The following is a 24133-nucleotide window of genomic DNA, read 5'->3' as shown; positions in this document are numbered from 1 at the left end:
ACCACATAGACAATGTGCCTGTATAAGTGTGCCTTCGCATGCATACTTTATAATTTTTTACTCTAGCGTTTCTATTTTCCCCGATCCAAACACTGACTCTTCCCTCCCCAACGACACTAGCTTCCACACTTACCTTTCTTACCAATCTTGTTGAGGTTGCCTACATTGTCAACCTGCATTATGGCAGCTGCATTATGAGATTTGAAATGCAACTGTGCAGAGGGGAGATGGGAAGCTCTCTTTAGCATGCTGCAATCTCAAAAACCTGTAGATGGGCAAAGTCACTAAAGTTCACTTCATGAAAAATACAACACACCACTGAGAGCAAGTATGATTGATGCCCGTAGAACAAACTGTTTATCAGACAAACACATTTTGCAAACTTTCACATAAATTGTTAAGTTGCCTTATCACCCAGACAGTGTAAAACTAGCATCTTTGTAGGAACTTCCTCAAAACTCTTTAATGACGTCTAAAAAGCTTTATCTTATCGTGATCTGATTTGCTACTACAATAAATCATTTACAAATAGGTTAAAAGAAAAACGAGTATTAGAAATATGGATTCATTTTCCAAATATAAGAAGCCTTCAGCGCTTGGCTGGCTATTGTGCAATTGCGAAGGCATGATAAAACACTCAATATGCTCAATACTAAAAGATTCAACAGGAGAAAAAGTGCTGCAGCCTATTCAGATCTAATTGGAGGCTAATTACACATTTGGTAAATCAGGCAAGCCCTTTAATTTTCTTCTTTCCTGCTCTCTGACTTTTACCATTTATAGTAGGGGTGGGAGTAAAACAAGGAAGTTATATTGTTCAATTTCTAGCATGTCTGATATTTGAAAATGAAAATGATATCCGGAGGTGGTGGTATACAATTGGCAGTCAGGATACTAGGGTTTAAATTGTGCCTCTGTCTTATATAATCCAATTTGATTCAATCAAATCAGTTAAATTAACATTTATTGAGCACCTACTATGAGGCAGACATTGTAGTAGGTATTAGGGATATGAAATAAGCAAGATATTTCTGTCCTTAATGGATCTTTTATTCTGACAAATCACAACTACTCAACACATTGCCTTTTTCACCTTTAAAATAACAGAATTAGCTCAAGTAATTTTTAGCTGTTTCTAATTTCTGTGTGGGTTATTATTATTATTATCTTATTTTGCTGAATCTTATCCAGTGGCTTCTTCTCACCTATTTTCCATTCTTTTCGACCTTACTTTCTACCCCGGAAGAATGACAACAGGCTCTCTTGCCCTTTGGCTTTGGTTATGTTTGGTTAATGAGAAGCCCTTGTGGTTGATCAGAGGGAGAGAACAAAGAGAGGTCAGATTATGTGTTCATTTGGCTCATTCGTTTGCAGGGATGAGTTGCACTGGCTGTGTCACTCTATGGAAGGTCCTTGGTTTTCTCAAGGTAGCCCTATGTGACTCTTTCCTTCAGGGTGCTGGTAACCGACCTCTTTCCTCCCTTTGGGCAAAGGTATGGTAAAAGCACCACTGTTTTAGCTACAGAACACTGACTGTTCCTGTGGCCTGCTTATATCCTGCCCACTGCTTTTAAAATAGTCCCTTTGTAAATTGTCTTCAAATCTTCCTAATTTGAGGGTGCCATCTGTTTCCTGCCAGGACCCTGGTTGATATACTATATGTGTCTTGTCAATTGGTTGAAAGTGATTATTGAAGTTTTGAGGAGAGGTCAAAGTAAGGTAGAAATTCTAAGGTGGGGTGGGGGATATATTCATTCTTATAGCAGTTTCACCATTTTCCTTGCCATAGGAAAGATATTCTTTTTTTTTTTTTTTTTTTTTTTGAGACAGAGTCTCGCTCTGTCACACAGGTTGGAGTGCAGTGGTGCGATCTCGGCTCACTGCAACCTCCGCTTTCCGGGTTCGTGCCATTCTCCTGCCTCAGCCTCCCGAGTAGCTGGACTACAGGTGCCCGCCACCACGCCAGGCTAATTTTTTTGTATTTTTAGTACAGAGGGGGTTTCACCGCATTAGCCAGGATGGTCTGTATCTCCCGACCTTGTGATCTGCCTGCCTCGGCCTCCGAAAGTGCTGGGATTACAGGTGTGAGCGACTGCACCAGGCCAGGAAAGATATTCTAACATTTAATTTATTTTTTATTTTATTGTGGTAAGAACACAACATGAGATCTACTCTCTTAACAGATTTTTAAGTGTACAATACAGTGTTGTTGACTACAGGCACAATGTTGTACAGGAGATCTCTAGAATTTATTTATCTTACATAACTAAAACTTTATGCCCATTGATTAGCAATTCCCTCTGTCCCCCTCCATTCAGCTCCTGGTAACAACCATTCCATTTTGCTTCTATGAGGTTGACAACTTTTGCTGCCTCATAGAAGTGGGATTACGGAGAATTCTGGGACTGATATATTTCACTTAGCATAATGTCCTCAAGGTTCATCCATGTTGTCACATATTGCAGGATTTCCTTCTTTTTTAAGGCTGCTTAACATTCCATTGTATATCAACTTTTCTTATCCATTCACCCACAGATGGAGGTTTAGACTGTTTCCACATCTTGGTTATTGTAAACTGTGCTGCAGTGAACATAGAAGTGATAATATCTCTTCAAGATCCTGATTTCAATTCTTAATTTCATGGGACTTGCAGATGGCATATGATGAGATAACGAGGAACCATAGAGATTTGACTAGGCCGAATTACATTTCCCAGAATTCTTTTCCTTATATGTTACAGGGTAAGGAGGGCCATGAGAGACTAGTTTTGTTTTGTTTTTGCATTACAGTTGGAATGTGGAACCAAAATAGCAGCCATATTGTTTTATATTCTCAAAAGTCCAGGCAGGGTCACCAGGCATGTCTGCTGCTCATGCACTTATGCACTGACTTACTTCATTGGTGTCGGGACAGCAGCAGGGCCTGCAACTGCTTTATCTTCCCCTGAATTCTCCTTTAGCTTCTTTAACTTCTGGGAAAGATGTTAAGCACAGTGATGAGGAGGACTAATTTCTCTGGCAAGGCAAGGCCTGACTGTCATCAAGGTTAGCAGCAGGGAGAACTGACAGTTTCCAGTTTGTGCTTGTGGCTTCCAACTTGTGTTGGTGGGTTCCAGCTTCTTTTTGTTCTCCTGTCCATAACTCCATCTTCCCACTCAACTCCCTGCCTTGAGGATTTCAAGCTCTAGTATAAAATGTAAAGGAAACAGCCTTACAGAGACTGTTTAGCTTGCTCCTATAATTGTGTAAGAACAAATCTTTGTAACTTCTTTCTCTCTGTCTCATTGAGATATATGTGTGCGTATCTGTTTATCTATCTTGCTATCTATATCCTTGCAATACTCTGTGTGTGTGTGTGGGAATAGATGTGTGTGTGCTGGGATCCATTCCCAGCACATCTATGTATATCTATATATAACCTAAAATATAATTTATAAATCTCTAACTATCTATCTACACACACACACACACACACGGATGCACACATAGGCACACACACATATCCTGGTGGTTGTTTCTTTCTCTGATTGAATCTTGACTGATAGACTGTCTAAGGCTTTTTTGGAAGCCTGAGCTTCAGGTATATCCCCTTTAAGTTGGATATGCTCTTTGTATCACCAGCCAAGAACACATCAGCCAAGACCAAATCTTGATTATCATATTAAAAGCAAAGAAACTCTCCTTAAAATAGCTCATTGGCAAATGAACATTAAAACTGGGTAAGATTTTTTAATTGGGCAATTATATACAAATCTCTGAGAGAAGCTAATGATCTAATAATCTGTTGGCTTGATATTCCTTGTGATAATTTTATGTGTCAACTTGAATAGGCCATAGGGTGCCCAAGTTAAACATTGTTACGTGTATGTCTGAGATTACCATTTGAATCAGTGAACTCCTAAGGTAGTTTGCCTTCTCTAATGTGGTTGGGCATCATTCAATCCACTGAAGGCCTCAATAGAGCAAAAGGTGGGGGAAGAAGAAATTCCTTCCTTTTTATCTTGCCTCACTGCTTAAGCTAGGACATCTCATCCAATGTTCTCCTGCCCTGAGACTGTAATTTACATCATTAGCTTCCCTGATTCTCAGGCCTTCAGACTCAGATTGAATTACACCATTGGCTTTCTTGGGCCTCCAGCTTGCAGACTGCAGACTATGAGACTTCTCAGCCTCCATAATCACATGAGCCAATCCCTTATAATAAATCTCACTACTGGCTCATGTGATTATGGAGGCTGAGAACATGTATTTACATTTTTTCTCTATTGCTTTTGTTTCTCTGGTGAACCCTAACACACCTCTGGAGTCAACTCTGGAGACATCACAGAAGGAAAATGGAGGTTGATGATCTCAGAAAAAAAAAAATAGATGCAATATCCCTGGGGAGACAGTGTTTGGATCATGGGGTCTGAGTATGGAGAGGGAAAAGATGAGCAGCCCAGGGTGGACAAAAGTGTGTGTAGTAGAAAAGCAAAAGGCTGGGAGTAAGGTTTTAAAATGTGCTGATTACCCACTTCCAAATCATGAGGAGACAGAAAAGCATGAGGCAGTATCATTCCAGCAATTACCAGTGGGGATGATACCAGGGAGTGCAGAGGCCTGGATGGGTTGGAGAGGGGAAGGCTACAAGTGCAGGCAGCCTTGTGGGTTCTTGAGCATTCCCTCTCTACCTCCCTGTGTTACAGCCCAATGGCCAGGTGGATTATAATCAAGAGATAAAGCCCTTGGATAAGAACAGAATTCAGAATCAATGATATAGGAGAATTCCCTGAGGGTCACTGTAACCTAGTGAGATGTGTTTTTGTATAGAACAAGGAGCGATCAAGCTCTGAGGGTAACATCAGACGATTTTCATCCTGATTTGTTGGCCCCCTACCTCCTACTTTCTAAATTCTCACAGAAGGGCATAGGCTAGGGTCTAGACTTTTACTCCTTCTTTAAAGAATACATGACCATCACTTCTGTAATCCCAGCACTTTGGGAGGCTGAGGCGGGCGGATCACGAGGTCAGGAGATCGAGATCATCCTGGCTAACACAGTGAAACCCCGTCTCTACTAAAAATACAAAAAAATTAGGTGGGCGTGGTGGCAGGCACCTGTAGTCCCAGCTACTCGGGAGGCTGAGGCAGGAGAACGGCGTGAACCCAGGAGGCGGAGCTTGCAGTGAGCTGAGATCGCGCCACTGCACTCCAGCCTGGGCCACAGAGCGAGACTCCGTCTCAAAAAAAAAAAAAGAATACATGACCAGGCCGGGCGCCGTGGCTCACGCCTGTAATCCCAGCACTTTGGGAAGCCAAGGCGGGTGGATTACAAGGTCAGGAGATTCAGACCATCCTGGCTAACATGGTGAAACCCTGTCTCTACTAAAAATACAAAAAATTAGCTGGGTATGATGGCACGTGCCTGTAGTCCCAGCTAATCAGGAGGCTGAGGCAGGAGAATTGCTTGAACCCAGGAGGCAGAGGTTGCAGTGAGCCGAAATTATGCCACTACACTCCAGCCTGGGCAACAGAGTGAGACTCCATCTCAAAAAAAAAAAAAAAACTACATGATAGTTGATATCCTCAGGGTAAGATAAGCTCAGAAAAAAAGAAATCATGAACTATTTGAGGTGTTACAAGCATTGTGAAAGACTAAAGGATGAAACTAAAGTTTCTGTGTGTGAAGCAGAATTAATAGGCCAATAAGGACAGAAATTTAAAATACACATAATAAACATTCTCAGATAAGTAAGTTGGAATATTGATAACATGAAACAATTGTAAGATATAAAAAGAAGTCAATTTAAAATCTGAGGAAAATATGGCAAATTAAGAGCTCCATAAATACGTCCAATGACAGATAAATCTCGATCATAAATTAGTAAATTGAAAGATCAAGTCAACAGTTTCTCTCAGAAGACAAATGAGAGGCATAAAAGATGGAATATATAAAAGTCACAAGATATGGAGGATAGAAGAAGAAATATTAAGATATGGATAACAGAAGAGCTAGAAGGAGAGGTAAAAGTAAATGAGAGAATAAATATTTCATAAAATATCTGATAATTTATTAGATTTAGAGATAGAACACCTCTGATTTCAAAGATACATATTGCCCAACAAGAAATACACAAGGGTTAAAAAAACTCCTATACACAGACATTTGATAGTAAAGTTTAAGAGCATCAAAGACAAAAAGTAAATTCTAAAGCTGCTAGAGAGGAAGAGCAGGTCAACAGATAAGAAGGAAAAATTGATTGAGTTTAGAGTTCATTGAGGAGAGAAAAAGTCAAGAAAATAAGGGACTGTAAAGAAGATTTGTGTTCTGTATCTAACGGGGCATTGTCAGGTTCAAAAGAGTCGTGAAAGCTACATTTTACTCCTCTTCATTGAGCAGGGGTCTTGTCTTCCGGCACTCTCTGTGAATTGTTTTGCTGACTCAGTTTCTCTAGTGGCCAGGAGTTTCTTTGTCAGAACCACTTCTTCTAGCACTTAACAGGTTGCCTGGAACATAGCAGGTGTTAAAAAAAAAATGCTTCCTGATTTTGTTGTATTGGTCTAATAATCTGTGATATTTCTTCTTTACTGAGAATTTGATTAATTAAACTAACAACAAATTTACTCAAACTATGGAAACTGAGTACACCAAACATGTTCCACCAATAAATATTTACTTAGTAAAACACAAAGCACTAGATCCAATGAGAATGTCAAAATGAATAGAGTACAGCTCCTGGAAAAAAATGTGGGAGCTAAGTGGTTATATGTAAAAAGTTAAGGTACAAAACACTTTAAGAATCAGTTACATGTCAGAGAAGAAGAAGATTGATTCAGGAATTCAGAGGAAAGAGACATCACTTTCATTCAACAAAATAAGGGAAGTCTTCATGAAAGAAATGACATTTGGTTTTGGGTTCTGAAGAAAGAATGAGTAGGCAAAAAATTTGGTGCTCAGATTCCAGGTGGAAGAATGAGCAAAAGCACAGAAGAAAGTGTTCTGAGAACTGCAAAAGCTAAGTGTGTCTAGAACTGGAGTTTATGAGGGATAATGGGAGATAAGCCTGTCTGGATTCAGACTGTGGTGGACTGCAAACACAAACCAAGGAGCAGAATGAAATATAGAGGAGTATGTAGACCACTGGAAGTTTATGAGCCAGAGAGTGGTACGGTCAAAGCCAGATGATTGAAGAAAATTTTTCTCCAGTAAAATGTATATGTTGGTTGGAAGAATCCTAGAGTCAGAAATATGAGTTCACTTATCTGAGTTGAAAAATAATTAAAAATGTAAACCAGGAAGATAGTAATGAACAAAGCAAGGCCCAATGGGACGGTGACTATTTGGGAATTGGTTGGGTATGGGTTTGAAGAAACACAAAGATACTCAGATGGCTGATGGTTGTTCCTGAAAAACATCTGCAACTTGTGAGGTATAAGGTGTCAATGTTTAATCTCGACTTCCATTGACGGGAGAGATGATTATATATATTTATATAAACATACATACATACATACATACATACATACATACATATATGTCGGTGAGTGTCTAGATACACAAACACAATCATATTTTCTGTTCAATAACCAAACCACAACGTTTTTCATGAAAATCTGTTCTTTTCAACTTTCAATCAAAAAGGATTTTATCCAAAATATCCAGATATTTTGAATTTCTGCCTTTCATCTTCAGCTGACAGATAATGACTAGAAAAACCAATCCAGTTAGGTCATTTTGGATTCATTAGATTAATACAGCTAAATTAAACATTTGGAGAGGAGAGAAGCAACTAAAACTAGCCAGGAGTTACCAAGTCTTCCCAGGCATTTAGACCACGAGAGGAAAGTCCTCTTTTGCAAGTGAAAAACCTGCAGTGAGCAACATAAAGTAAATTTACTTCAGTTTAATATGGATAATCATATGCAGATCTAGAGTCCTTATATTTTATAGCTCTCCTTAATTCCACATCTTCCGACTGCAGACAGTACAGACACAAAACATTTCATCATTGTGTTTAGGGATATTTTTCCTTTAGAAAAGGAAAAGAAAGGGGAAAAAAGTTCTTTCCTAACAGCATATACTCTCCAAATTCCTAGCTATATTATTGACAATCATAATTTTTATGTCAGAATTACAAAACCGCACTCACATGACTAATTGAGAAGAAATTGAGAACTGCACAATGGAAGGTGAAATAAAAGAAACACAGAGCTGCATTTTTCAAGGCCTCATTTTAGATGTAAGTGTTACTGATAAAACGAACATTTTACTAGTAAGTATTTGACATGTTGCATTTAAATCACATTAATTCCCAGCTCTTTGCTCTGAAAGAGCAAATTGCCCCCTTAGTATTTAACATGTGCCTTGGCTTCCTTTAAGCATCTCCATGTTTAAGGTACACATGGTAGGGCGGGACCTGGATGTGCTCACACCTGCACACATATCTACACAAAGAATTCACTGTATGTCACTAACCACCCTGGTTATCAAAAGTTAATGGACCCTGAAATTGATACAACTCCAATATTGTGGCTCATAAATACCAGAGAGATATTTTATTTGTGACCTACATCATTCATATTTAAGAATCCAGAGGGAATTAGGACACCTTTCTGCCTTTTGCCTACATAACTGCTTCATTCCTTATTTTAAATGATATCTTGTTAAAATTGTGATAAAATACACATCACAACATTTGCCGTCTTCACCATATTTGAGTGTATGATTCAGTAAATGTTAAGTACGTTCAGATTGTTGTGCACCAATCTTCAAAACTCTTCATCTTGCAAAATGGAAACTCTAGACTCAGTAAACAACTCCCCATTTCTCCCTTCCCCCAGATCCTGACAATCACCTTTTTACTTTCTGTCTCTATGAATTTGACTACTCTAGATACCTTATATAATGAGTCCTGTTATACTTGGTGTTTTTGTCATTGGCTTATTTCCCTTGGAACAATGCCCTCAAGTTTCATCCATGTTGTAGCATGTCTTAGAATTTCCTTCCTTTCTAAGACTGAGTAATATTCCATTGTAGGTATATATCACATTTTGTTTATTCAGTCATCTGTCAGTGGACACCTGGTTTGCTTCTACCTTTTGGCTATTGTGAATACTGCTACTATTTTTTTTTCTTTTTTGTTTTGAGACAGAGTCTTGCTCTGTCACCCAGGCTGGAGTGCAGTGGCATGATCTCCGCCTGTGTACTGTAACCTCTGCCTCCCAGGTTCAAGAGATTTTCCTACCTCAGCCTTCTGAGTAGCTGGGATTACAGGTGTGCACCACCATGCTCTGCTAATTTTCATATTTTTAGTAGAGACGGGTTTCACCATGTTGGTTAGGCTAGTCTCAAACTCCTGACCTCAAGTGATCTGCCCATCTCAGTGTCCCAAAGTGCTGGGATTGCAGATATGAGCCACTGTGCCCAGCCTATTACTGCTATTAATGTGGGTGTACAAAAGTGTCTTTGAGACCTTGCTTTCAATTATTTTGGTTATATACCCAGAAGTGGAGTTGCTGAATCATATAGTCATTCTATTTTTAATTTACCGAGGAATTGCCATATTGTTTTCCATAGAAGCTGCACCATTTCACATTCTCACCAATAGTACACAAGGGTTCCAATTTCTCCACAGCCTCACCAACACTCACTTTCTGTTTTCTTTGTATTTATTTTTGACAGTAGCCATTCTATTAGGTGCAAAATATTATTTCATTGTGATTTTGATTTGCATTTTCTTAGTGATTCATGATGTTGAGCATCTTTTCATGTGTTTTTTGGCCTTTATGATATTTTCTGACTTATTGACTAGAATGAGCAAGATGGTAAGGATGGAAAACAAATTTCCTTGACTTCCTAGGACTTTGGTGTGACAATCAGCGAATATTATTAAGGATGTCCTTTAAACAAGGCTCTAGGATAGGGCTAGAAATTATTTAAATAAATAAAACAAATGAGTTTAAGAGGAATCTGCCTACAGGAATGTGGAGGAGGAGACAGGCCATGCATATAAAAATACAAGGTCTCTCTTGAGACTTCAGGTTCTTTGAGGATAGAAGTAATTACATCCCTACTATTTCCAGCACAGGGACGTCTTATGCTGTGCCTTTAATAAATATTTGTTAACAAATGAACAAACTCGTTCTTTATACTTGTGATCTTTAAAAACTAAAATTCCCAGAGCAAACTTTTTATGCTTTTTCAGCAGATGAGCTTCAACATGGATCAACATACACTACACTCTTGTAAGTCTTCTGGAAACAGTTGCCTCTGAAGAGGTGTGAATTTTCCTTACTTTTCTTAAAAGGGTGTTAACTTCAAAAGGCGACCTGGTGAGTGTTAAAAAATTAACACATTTAAGTCAGTAGCCAAAACATCACCCCCAGATCTGTGAACCTGAAATTGAACTGGTAGACTGAGCTGACTCTGGTGTGGATGCCAAAAAAGTCATCACTCAGCACTAATCTGGACCAGTGAAAATTTGCTCTTTCCTTGGGTTGGGAAAAAGAAGGATTTGGAGGACGGTGATGTTAGCAGGACATAAATGCATGAGACAGCCAGTTGTAAATGCTCCTTTAGACCCTTCTAATCCCTTAAACATGCTTTAAAAGTGACTTCACAGCAGAGAATGTGTACTTTAGCTGGCTAACATAAAAAGAAACCTCTTTCTATGAAAAGTGGAATTGTTTATTTGTGGAGAAAACTGGCTGAAATATCTTCGCTCGGCCCCTTTCTTTCCTTCTTTCCTTGTTTCTCATCCTGCTAGGGCACAAACAGATTTTTTTTTCTTCAATTTTCTGTCACTTTGTGTGTCATCCACCAATACATTACCTGGGTCCTCCTTTCTCTCTGCCATCCGTGTTTAGAAATGATCTTAACGACTAGATTTTGGTCAACAAAAGTGGAGTACATGCTCGTGCTGTCCTGCTGTCAGGCTCCACATCAGGGACTCTACTGCTGAAAGGAACTCTGAGGGCATCTGCGTCCACCCTCCTGCCTCTGGGCACGACTGTGCTTAGCTGGTACCATTACAAACGCTTTCATGCCACGCAGAGGCAAGACATTACAGTATGGTTGTGAAATACTAGGAAACATTAGAAGCAGAGAAAGAAAACTGGTGTAAAACAGAAGTACTGAAATGTAAAAAAAAGTTTCTGAGAGTTGGAGATCAAGAGGCGGTGACCCAGGCTACAGTTTTGTGAAAGCTATAAAGCAGTAGATAATGTATGAGTGTTTCTAAACGGGAGAGCTGGTTGTTGAGTGGTGTTCCTAGGCATCTCTGCAGAATTCTGACAATGACAAGCAGTGATCCAAGCCTGGTCAGACAGTGCATTACTTGCTTTACCTAGGAAATGCATTTCTAAAAGCTGTCCATACACATTCACCAGGTCATTCATTATTTCATTCACAGAGATTTATTAAGTACTAACAACACATCAGGCCCTTTGCTAGGTGCCAAAGATAGAAGGATGAATATGACCTATTAATTGAATTAGAGGTCTCCTAGTCTAGTGAGGAAAGGCAGACATCTAAACACGAATTCAAATAGAGGATGGTAAGTATAGCAATAGCAGCAATGTTAGGTACAGAAGCAAACAGAGAAAGGGAGGCTGTCTGCCTCTTGGTGAGTCAGTGGAAAAGCTTTTGGAGTTTTTTGTTTCTCATTTTCTTGTCTGTCTCCTGATATCTGTTTCTCCATTAGCATTCTCACTGGTCCATGGACCTCTCCCATTCTCCTACTCAGAACTTGGAGCCCAGGAGAGAAACAGTCAAGGGATATGAGGGGTATATACCTTGTTAGTATATTTTAATATTTATTCAGACCTTACAGTGTACTGGGCACTTTTCTAAGTTCTATATATGAATTATGCGATTTTATTCTTTACAGTCACCCCCGCCGCCCCACCCCCATGAGGTAGGGACTATTTTAAATCATCCTTTTTTTTTTTTTTTTTGACAAGGTCTTTCTCTGTCACCTAGGCTGAGTGCAGTGGCACAATCACCCCTCACTGCAGCCTCAACCTCTCAGGCACAAATGATCCTCCCACCTTGGCCTCCACAAGGGTTGGGATTACAGGCATGAGCCACTGCACCCAGCCTCAATCATCATTTTTTTAGGTGAAGATCTGATGCACAAAGAGATACATAACTCTCCAAGGTAGTAAACTAAGTGGTGGTTTGAAGTCAGGCAGTCTGGTTGCAGAGTTCATGTGTTCTGGAGATAACAGCAGCAGTTGACATAAGAGTACTAGAAGAAGCACGTGTTGTCAGAAGAGAAGTAGGCCAAAGGCAGGGCACTGAGGAGTAGAGAGATTAGTGGCCAGGCCCAGGTAGAGATGGCAGCAAAGATGGCACCTGAGAGGGCAGAAAAGATGACAGAGAGCCACAGCACAGTGGCGTCCTGCAAGCTTAGGGAGGAGAGGTCTTCAGGAGGATAGGAGTCCAGGCAGCTTTGCATTTCAAGAAGAACGCTGAAGGGAGTAAGGTGGAAGGTAGAAGACTGGATCCAAGCCTGGCTGTTTTATTCATACACTGTGTGAGCTTGGGAAGGTCACTAACCTCTCTGAGCCTTTTAATACTCATTTTAGAGCAGTGATAATGATTTTTTATGTACCACTGAGGTTGTTATAAGGTTCATGTCAGAATATTTTTTGTGACCATCCTGAATATGATTTAAAACATTCATTATGTGAACAATATGTTCATTATTACACCATTCCACCTGAAACTGATTTAATTGAAACACTAATAAAAATTGCCTTTAAGGTTCCTCATTTTTACTTTAGGAATATAGATAATGGTGGACGTTTTATCTTCCTTTTAAATTCTGTGAGAAAAGCTAATATGATATAATCAGCCTATATGACTATTAATATTCTAAATGATCAATTCGTGCATGCATTGATTAAGGCTTTGAGTGCTTACTATATTCAAATCAAGAATATGTTCAGCTTACTACTTCTTCATGAAGGAACTTATGATCTAGACAGGAAGTCTATCTGTATACAATAACTATAGTACAGCTGTTCTTAACTGGGGGCTGCTTTGCTTTTCTCCTCTACTCCAGAGGACATATCTGGAGATATGTTTGGCTATTACAACTGAGTAGGAGCGATGCTACTTGTATCTAGTGAGTAGAGGTCAAGGATACTGCTAAACACCCCTCAATGCATGGTACCGTCCCCTCTCCTACATTAACAAACAATCGTCTAGCCCAAAATATTGCTAGTGCTAAGGTTAGAGGATGCTGCTATAGCACAAATGATATGGTTAGGCTTTGTGTCCCCACCCAAATCTCATCTTGAATTGTAATCCCCAGGTGTTGAGGGAGGAAACTGGGGGGAGGTGATTGGATCATGGGGATGGTTTTCCCCATGCTGTTCTCATGATAGTGAGTTCTCCTGAGATCTGATGGTTTTCTAAGTGTTTAGCAAGTTCCTCCTTCACTCACTCTTCTCTCTCCTGCTGCCTGGTGAAGAAGGTCCTTCCTTCCCTTCCCCTTCCACTGTGATTATGAGTTTCCTGAGGCCTCCCCAGCCATGCAGAACTGTGAGTCAATTCAACCTCCTTTGTTTATAAATTATCCAGTCTCGGGTAGTATCTTTATAGTAGTGTAAGAGTAAACTATCGCAAGAACAGAAAACCAAACACTGCATATTCTCACTCATAGGTGGGAATTGAACAATGAGAACACATGGACACAGGAAGGGGAACATCACACTCTGGGGACTGTTGTGGGGTGGGGGGAGGGGGGAGGGATAGCATTAGGAGATATACCTAATGCTAAATGACGAGTTAATGGGTGCAGCACACCAGCATGGCACAGGTATACATATGTAACTAACCTGCACATTGTGCACATGTACCCTAAAACTTAAAGTGTAATAATAATAATAAAATAAAAAAATGATAAAAAAAGAATAGACTAATACAACAATACAATAGGTGCTGTAATAATGGATTGAAAGAATGGCACAAAATAGGAAGTCATAATATATTTCCTAGAGAAATTAGGAACTGACTCTTGGCCTTAATAAATTCATTTGGATCTTGAACAATACATGCCAAAGATAGTTCTCATTTCACTGAAAGTTCTTCAATGACACATGTATGTTTGAGCAGCTATACACATTATTCAAAGAATTCAGCACAACTCAAATAGGAAATTTTCAGGAAGTGATTTTGAAGTAGAACCATTAGACACTAATGGTTCACTAGTTCCTAATTGCATGCCTATCATATTAGTCAGGGACTAAGTTCAAGAAAAGCAAAACTACTGTAGGTAGTTTGAATAGAGAAAATTTAATGCAAGAAAGTGGTTATATAGATGATGGGAGAGCTGAGAACCCATAAAGGAGACAGTGTGGCAGCCGGAAATTGGCAATAGCAGGAAGCCATGACGATCCTGAGGGCCAGGGAAAAAAGGAGAAGCTGGTGCTACCAGGCCTAAAAGCTGGTGAAAACCATTTGGGGTTAGAACCATGAAGGATGCTGCCCAGTAGAAGCTGGAGTCAGGAAGGGAAGTCTGTCAGGTAGAAGCTAGAGCAGTGGAGGAAATACAACCACAGCCACAGATGCCACCTTAACAGGTATCAAAAGAGATATCCTGACGTCTTCCTTGTCTCTTCTTTCCACCCTCCAGGCTGCTTCCAATCCATTTCCATTGGCTGAAACTACTCTTCAACTAATTGGCATGGAAATCTAAAAATGTAGTTGCTGTGATACAATCAGAGCAGGAGAAGAGTGGTGAATGAGCAGAAGGCAAATACATATCTGGCATTTACATTGTCACTAAGATGCTAAAGGAATACTCATCCTTTAAAAGAAAGAAATATGTATCATATAATTATTTTATAAAATATACCTAATATTAGGATTTATTTTAAATAATTAGTCTTTATTCAAATATATAATAGGTACGGCTGAAACAGTTTTAGGCTGGTGGTGATGATCTCTGAAATTTTCTCTGTAGTAAGGGACATCTAAGACTTGAAATGTTTCTTCAGTTCAAAAAAGGTGGACATACAGGCATTTAACCATTAAACTGAATCATTACTTAATTGATAAAAGAGAACCCAGTCTTGCGAATACGTGTAGTATAGTTAAGTGTTTAAGTAATGCGATCAATGAAATGTGTGTGTCTGTAATCTAATGAAGTACGGTTGCCACCATTTCTGTATTATAACAAGCAAGTATTCATGTTTGAGCACTTGCAGTTCTGATGTTGCATAGGAAAGCAAAAGTTGACATAACGTGAAAATATTCTCAAATGCAGTGAACACTTAAAATTAATCCTCACGCAAATATCCTTACCAAGCTTGGCCCCAGGATTTGTCTCTTCCAGGAAAGCCAAAGCTTCCAATGGTCAATATTTCAGTGATGGTCAAACACTGTACCACATAATGCAAACACTGTAAATACACTATGGAGTAAAACAGAAAATCTTGAAAAAACAAGGTTGACGATGATGATGTTGGTTAGTTCCGAATAACCTGCAAAATCAATGACAAATGAAAATCTTGTAAACTCAAACCAGTTAACAAACCAGAGAAAATGGATAAGAAGAGTAAATTAAACTTCAAATAAGAATGATTTTAGTATTTAAGGATTAATAGAGGGCTGTAGGATTGATGAAGTATCCTGAATCTTGCAAAAAATATTATTTTTTATGATCACATAGTAGGTAAAATTTGAAATAAAAGTTGTTCAATCAGGCCATCATATAATATGTCAGAGAAAGTAAGTTCCCAAAAGTCAATATTCGATTCATTCTTCATTTTAAGAATTAAAACTAGTTGGGAATATAATCAAAACTCTGTTGTTACAAGAAAAAATAGCACATTTATTTTCATATATTTTAGATTCGTTTTTATATGAAATTGTAATAGCTTTTTGTCACTATTGCCTATGAAAATTTGGTCTCCATCTTAAGTGAATTTCCTTTACATGACTTCTCCCTGTATAAATCATCTTTGGGCAGGAAGGATGTGCTATTCGTCTCATGGCACTAGGGCATCATTGTTTTTGCTCGTCTCTCACTCTAGCCATTGAGTCCCTGGAAGTAAGTAGTCATGGACAGTGATACAGGCAGTCACTTCAGTATCAGTGCAAAATAATATCTACAGCTTTTGTAGTGCACAGATTGGTGCAAAAACCAATTGCTCTAACTTTTAAAAGGCGAGAGAAATAGGAACAGATAAGAGAGGAAGCAGACTTATAAAATGTTACAGCTGAAAGGGATCTTAAACTCTTCTAGTGCCCACCCCCCTCGTTTTATAGTTGAGGAAACTGAAGAGTCAAAAGGGGATAACCTGCTGTGTCATGCCACCAGCTTGTGGGAGAGTTGTTGCTTGAAACCATGATCTGGACTCCAGAACCTCCTTCTAAATGACACTTCAGCATTGAGAACAGTTGATGAACTCTTAGCTGTAGCAGAAATTGTATACTTTAATGACCTCACAGGCACCAGCTAGCTGCTGGCTAATGAGCAGAGTCGTCTGCAATTCACGGGCATAGCATTGCATAGTGATGAGGTACCTAGGCTTTGGAGCCAGACTGCATGAGTTTTAATGAGGCCCAGCCACTTCCTAGCTGAGTGACCTTGGACAAACTACCTAGCCTCTCTGTGCTTCAGTATTTTCTGAGTGACTGCTCCATGCCAGGGAGAATGAAAACCCCTACCTTAAAGGGTCTACAGTTAGCTGATATTTATGTGAACTACTTAGAATATGGACTTCCTCATAGTAACCTATCAACCATTCCAATGTGAACCATTAATGAGCTCAGGAAGTCAACAGTGGGGAATCAGAGGCTGAGCAATGAGACTGGGGCAGGGAAAACAATCTGCATCTGCACCCACTGACCACCTGACCAACTGATACTATAGGGGCTGGTTAGATAAGGTCACAGGCACCTAGGAGCTATATCCTTACTCTTCTATAGGATTTTCTCTACTTAAGTTGAAGATTCGGTAAATCTATAGTTTTTTCATGGAACTTGTCAACTCTTAACTCTTTGTTGCCGCTTTAAAGCCTTGAGTTAAAAATTAATTTAGATATTGTTAAGATGCCGAAACTGGGTGAACCCAACCACATTCACTACTCTGGTTTTCTGATAAGAAGCAGCCTATATTTGTTACCAAGCAATAGAAAGTCTTAAAGAATGAAAGGTGTGACAGGGAGCAGCCCTGCTGGGCTGACTCAGATAAGCCATCCCTTAAAATACAGTCTACATGTATAAGCGTATACACGCACAAACACACACAGCAATTTGGATCATCAAATTTCCTATTCCATGCTGTAGATTTAAGTTCATGCATGCCAGATTTCTTCACAAATTTTTTCCAAAAGGGACCAGTCACAGAAAATACATATATAAGTTCAAAGGAATTAAAACTTTCTATTTTCATGAAAACATTTATTAAATAAATCCAGCCTAATTTCTTTGAAGTCCAGATGGCATGCTAATTTGCATAGTTTATCAATTCTATTCTTCAACATTCCTGGGAAGTAGATTCTTCAACCTAGCTTCGAATTCCCCTCAAGTTTCTCACAAGAAATGCTAGGCAACCAACTAAATTACAGAGCGAGAATCTGAAGAAAACAGGCAATCCTACAAATACACCTCTGTTACCTCCACCCTTGCCCATTAGATCAGCTATATTGTATTCTTCTTTAAAAGGTGCTGAGAGAATATACAAACTATTATAAAACCAGCCCTCTAGAAGTATAATGGGGACAGGGTTAGAGAAGGTGAGAAGACTCATTTCAGAAGGCTGCTTTTAGAGGATTGTTGAGGCTTGAGAAATTTCATTCTAAACATTAGAAAAAAAGAGGGGAAACGAGATTCACATTGGGCATCCAATGCAAATGGAATTAAACTGTGAAAGCTCTGGGGAGCAAGAAGAATCTAATTATGCTTTTGTTTTTCCATAAATACATCAATTATTCTTACAATATTTATTGAAAGGCAATAAAAAGGTGGGGTTAAGGGCTTGAGCTTTGGAGTGAGATACACTTGGAGTTGAATCCCGGTTCTGCCACTTATTAACTGTGAGATCTTGGGTAAGTTGCAAGCATCTCTGAACCTCTGTTTTCCAGCTGTAAGGTGAGGATACTCTAGTACCTACCTTATAGGGTTGTGAGGACTAATTAGATAATGCAGAGAATGGACCTAGCATTGTTTTGGCATCCTGTGAATATTAATTTGCTGCTGGTGTACTGCATGACTGCTATGTGCAGGCAAGGAATAATATCAAGTCTCCATTACCTTGGAAGCATGTTCTAGTTGAGGGAATAGAAAATAGGCACTCCCTACACAAAAAAAGCAGCATATTTCTTGTGGTCACAAAGAAAATTAAAGCAATGTAAAGAGACAGAAAGAGATGGAATTGGGTTGGGCGCCGTGGCTCACGTCTATAATCCCAGGACTTTGGGAGGCCTAGGCAGGTGGATCACAAGGTCAGGAGTTCAAGACCAGCCTGGCCAAGATGGTGAAACCCCCTCTCTACTAAAAATACAAAAAAAAAAAAATTAGCCAGGCGTGGTGGCCCATGCCTGTAATCCCAGCTACTCAGGAGGCTGGGGCAGAGAAGTGCTTAAACAAGAAAGGTGGAGGTTGCAGTGATCCGAGATCACACCACTGTACTCCACCCTGGGCGAAAGAGTGAAACTCCATCTCAAAAAAAAAAAAAAAAGCAAAAAACAAAAAACAAAAAAATCAAGAGATGGAGTTGGATAAGGTTGCTACTTTACATGCGGAGTTCAAGGAAGGCCTCTTTGGTCATTTAAGCAGTGACCTAAAGGAAGTGGAGGAGTGTTTCAGGCAGAAGGAACACCACAAAGGCCCCAAGGAGGGACCATGCAGTGGTGTTCCGGAGCAACCATGGGAGGCAAATGTGGGTGCAGTAGAAGGAGATCAGAAAGGAGCTGGGCAAAACCATAAAAGGTCATTGCAGCTGGTGAGGAGTTAGGATCTGGTACTGAGTGAGGAGGAAGTCACGAGAGGTTTGGGAATAACAAGTGATGTGAAATTTTAAAAGGATCACCTAGTCTTTGAGTTGAGAATAACCTACAGGAGGAAAGCAAGAAAGCAGGGACACCAGTTAGGAGGGTTTTGTAATAATCCAAGCAAGAGATGATGGAGGCTTGGACTAAAGGGGAAATGGAAGCAATGGTGTGAAATGCTCAGAGCCTGGATACATCCTGAGGGTAGATCTAAAAGGAGTTGCTGATGAATTTGATGTGTGGCATGAGGAAGGGAAAAGTCAATGATGATGACAAAGTTTTTATTTTGGTGGTAGTCCAAAGGCCTGGGAGCTAGAGAACCAGTGGTGCATATTCCAGTCCAAGTCTGAAGGCCTGAGAACCAGGACTATCAAACACAGAAGAGGATTGATCTCTCAGCTCAAACAATAAGGCAGAGAGCAAATACATCCTTCCCCAGGTTTTTTATTCTATTCAGGCCCTCAACAAATACCCACACATACTGGGGAGGGCAATCTGCTTTACCCAGTCCACCAATTCACATGTTAATCTTTTCCAGAAACACCCTTAAGACACACCCAGAAATAACATATAATCAGATATCTAGGCATCCCATGATCCAATCAATGAACACCTATGATTAACCGTCACATCTGTCACCTCTAACTGCAACATATTCTAAATGGGTCATTGTACCAACATGGTCTCATTTCCCTCATTCTAGAATAGAATGGATTTCTCTTTCAGGTTCCCTTCTCATCCTAAACTTCTGCATTTCCAGACAAATTAATAAATATTTTCAAATTTTTAGTGCCTAAAATAGAGCCTAGCACTCAAGAAATACATGCATAATGAAAAGTGAATATACACGTTAGAAGACTTTGACATTGACACTGTCATTGTCATGACAATGCTATTGTCAATGACGTGACAGAGATATTGGCATTGACTAGTTAAGTGACATTGACATAGTAGGTGGTTGCCTAGCCCAGTCAGAGCTGCCAAGTAGTGAAGCCAATGGCTAAGTCTTCTAACTCCCAAGTCGGTGACAAATTTGGTCTGGATTTCAAGATTTAAAATATTAAACCTTTCCATCCATAAAAACAGCTACTTTTTTTTTTTTTTTTTTTTTTTTTTTTTTTTTTGCACATTTACAATGATATGGATACTAGTCAACTAAAATAGCCAAGATTTCTTGACTAATTGGTCTGGGCTTCAGAGACCTTCAAGAGAAAGGATATGTACATCTCACATATATTGAGACAACTGATTTGGATACTACAGCATCATTTAAAATAGCTCAGAGTGTCTCTTTCATTAAAAGGCAAGAACAAAGTCATTCAAAAAGTAGAGGAAATTTTTTTTGGAAGGTTTATTTGTTTGATTCCTCAAAGTAAAAATGCCCCAAATTCCCATACAAGCAGAAACATAGCTAAGCTGCATGGTTCTGTCTTGAGTATGCAAATATCACAGCCCAGTCTTATGTCAGCTTGAAAAGATAATGTCATGCAGAAAATTAAGACCATCTGATGAAATCATGTTATGAAATGTGGCTTGAGAGAGCAGCTTTTTGTGTGTTATGATTTGATATATTTTCACACCAAAACTCAACTGAACAGGCAAGGAGTCTCAATTAATGCAAAATTTGAAATTTTCAGACAAATTTACAAGGTGTTTACTGAGGAGAAAAGGGAGGGGGACATCTTAAATACCGTCTCCTCACAACAGCCTTGATTTTATGTTATGTGTCTAAGAAACTGAATGTCTCAGCTTTTCATTTAGAGTTTTGAATTTAATCTGATGGCAGTTTGGATATAATAATGATGCATTTATTGTTAATTTCCTTAAAGCCTTACTGTCTAACAATGTAGACCATTATCGCCCCAAATACTTTCTGTGTTTGGAAGGATTTCCATATTCCACAGTGCACAGAAGCTGACTCTGAAGCAAGGCTTAAGAGGAATATACAAAAAGCAAGAATATATTTCCTTAGTAACTAGCTGGCCTTTTTTTCCTCACTGCAGACCTGTTTTCCAGAAGATGAGAAGGAGACTTGACAGGACTTTATTGGTTCATAAATTAACTTGGTGGATTTACAATCATTTTTTGGAATTTTAGGAACTCTTTTTAGGAACTTATTTTCAAGAGAGGAAAAAAAACATATTTAACTTAGAATATGAAATTGGCACTACAATCCACCTAGACCATGGTGGGTTAGTTTGTTTTTCACCTATGGATTGATCCCATATGCTATTGACACAGTTATTTTTGGCCAAATGAAATATTTAAACGGATATTCACGATATGTTTTCTTTCCAGTGTAAGTGAATAAACAATAAACTATCATTAGCCATATGATCAGTGAGGTATAGTCAGTCAAATTTGTTGGCTTCTTTAAGAGACTACAATGAAGTGGAGAAGGTCAAATGAGCACTACACAAGAGCCCCAACTATCCTTTACTTCCTGTAAACATGGAAGTGTAATCCAAAAGTCAAGAAAAGTAGATTAATATCTGGGTGACTATCTCCCTTCAACCTCTGCCCAAATATGTAAATAATCCAACTTTTGGAGATAAATGGCACGCATCCTGAGCAGATCTCTGGGCCCAGGGTTTGCCGGAGAGGTATTTTCCTAAATGCATAAGCGAAATAAATTCTATACTCACATGTGATGGAGAGAAAAGTCTACCCATGTCTACTGAATCAAAACTTTCTGTGTGTTTATCTTAGTCATTTGTGCCCACAAGAGAGCCACACAGAGGTCTCCAGCCCTCTCAGAAGGAAGGATACAGAAAAACAAACATTTAAATTCAGAACCTTACCTTCTAGAAAAACATAGGCTACTAATGAAGAAACTGCTCATTTGTCCAAAGCAAACTTGAGCCCCACTTTCCTGTGATCCAGGCAAGCAAAGTAAAAAAAAAAATTTTAAGTAGGATGGGGCTAATTATAGGAGGCAGAGGGTAGGTAAAATAGCTCCTTGTTCAGAAGCATCCACATATTTTCCTGAGATGAAGAGCAAATATTTTGTTTAAATAGCAAGCAATTTTCTATAAAAGTGCTACTGCTTGGAAATGCTCTTTGTGATTTATTGCTGCCTTTTAACCTGAAAACATATTAATAACTGAGGAGCCCTTGTTGGTATCTTTATTATACTTAAACCCAAATTGCCATAATATTATAACTGGTGTGGCCACATTTAATATTTTTCTTCCATGAATACAGCATGGGCTTATTAACAGAGACCAGAAAATAAAAATAGAGGCGACCTTCCAAGCTCCAGCTTTACATAGAGATACCATGGCAGTAATAAGGCAGCTAACTTTCAAAAGAAGCTGGGGTAAGGCCACAGAGAGAATCTTTCCACATTTTCTCCTTTTCTACCAGATAGAGCACTTTCTCTGCGTATGGATCCATGTCATCATTCAGCTGTTTCTTCTGGCAAAGCCAGAATCCAGAACAGAATCTCAGTGAAAAAGAAACCAATAAATTAGATCTCTTTGTGAGCAATTTGCCGTTAGTTCTATCCTCCCTGCCTATTAAGATTCTTTATTTACTTCACCAAGAGATTTCTGCTGACAAGTCCATCCATTTACCACTAGCCTAGATAAAATGATAATAAAAAAATGTCAAAAAATGTATTCATGGGACCTTCCCCATTCTCACCCCCTCCCCTTCTCCTTTTTCATCAAGCTGGTATATTAAGGAGCCATCAGAGCTAAAAAGTTTAAAACCTACAGGTTGGCGGAGGCTTTCTGTTTCTTTAATTAAATATATTTTATGACTATGTTTTTATATATTATATATTTATAATGATATATAGAGAGACGCATATATATAAATATTATACCCAAAGCTGGTGCGGTCAGAAAGAAGGCAAATCCCTTTCAGTTCCTGCTGCTTACGTTCCTGATCTGATCTGGCTAATAATCATGCGGAGACTGGATGAGGCATATTGGGGGAAAGGAAATTTTCCATTTTATGCTTATGGATGATTCCCAGAGGAATCTTTTGTTTCAAGTCTCTTTCGAGTCCTTTGGGTGAAAGGCAAATGCTGAGCAGTTCTATCTTGCGCATAACTCCAATGGAGACACCTATAATACAAAACAGAGATCCCCCGGGGGCACCGTTATACATTTATTATAAAGCAAAGATTAAAACAATTTTATGGAAATTAAAGATAATATGGAACATTTGTCTCTCTCTCAGTCAAAGAGTAACATGAAGCAGTTCAACAAACAGCTCCAGGCAGTTCCATGCGAGATGATCGAATGGCTGGGACTAAGGGGACAGGCAGGGCGGCTGCCGACTGCGAGGTGTGGGTTTTTTACCAGGGCATCTTGCCGGTGCTTGGCAACTGTGCTCGGGTGAAAAATGATATGCCTGCAAAATCAGAACAATGAGCAACTCGAAGGGTACTTAGGTGGTTTGCCCTCTTGAAATCTATCTCAGCAGGACAGGATGCAAACAGCAGGGTGGGGACCAGAAGGGGTGTCCCGGATAGCTTTTTATGTTTTGTCTTTTTTTGGAGTGCGTGTGTGTGTGTGTGTGTGTGTGTGTGTGTGTGTGTGTGTGTGTGGTTTTCTCTGTTTCTACTTGATTCATGTGCTCACTGGAAAAAAAAATGTACAAAAGCCCTGGAAATTTGCTAAAACTCCAAGCTGGTAGCATTTCCATTTTATATATAATAGAATCTTGTTACCAAAAAGAAGTGGTGGTCAGAGGAGAGTAAAACATATGTGTTAAACAAGAAATATACTTTACTTCATTTGCACACAAGGGTCTGATTTGACCTCTAGTGCACTGAATTTATGGTAAAAGGAGGGCTTTTCAATTGGGTTTGTTTTATTTTGATCCTCTGTCTGGATATTTCTTTCATACCTCCCAGGCAGTAGCTCTCATGGGGAAGCTTATATTTTTGTTAATAAAAAATGCAATTGGTGCTAATCTAGACTTCCATCATGATCATTCAAGCTTTCCAATGTTAATAACCACTCCCTAAGAAAGGATCATCAAAAGAGTTCAGACTACGTGGTTTTGCGGTCAAGGCAGTGAGCCATATTCAGAAATGTCTGCTTTCCATTCCCTGGCCCACTGCTGGATAACTATGTGACATTTATAAGTTAATTGTTTTCTTTCAGTCTTGATTTCTTTAGCTGTAAAAGGCTACTC

This window comes from Gorilla gorilla, chromosome 1 (assembly GCF_029281585.2).
Source record: "Gorilla gorilla gorilla isolate KB3781 chromosome 1, NHGRI_mGorGor1-v2.1_pri, whole genome shotgun sequence".
Lineage (NCBI taxonomy): Eukaryota > Metazoa > Chordata > Mammalia > Primates > Hominidae > Gorilla > Gorilla gorilla.
The sequence above is the reverse complement of the archived record's forward strand: the minus strand, read 5'-3'. Positions refer to the sequence as shown.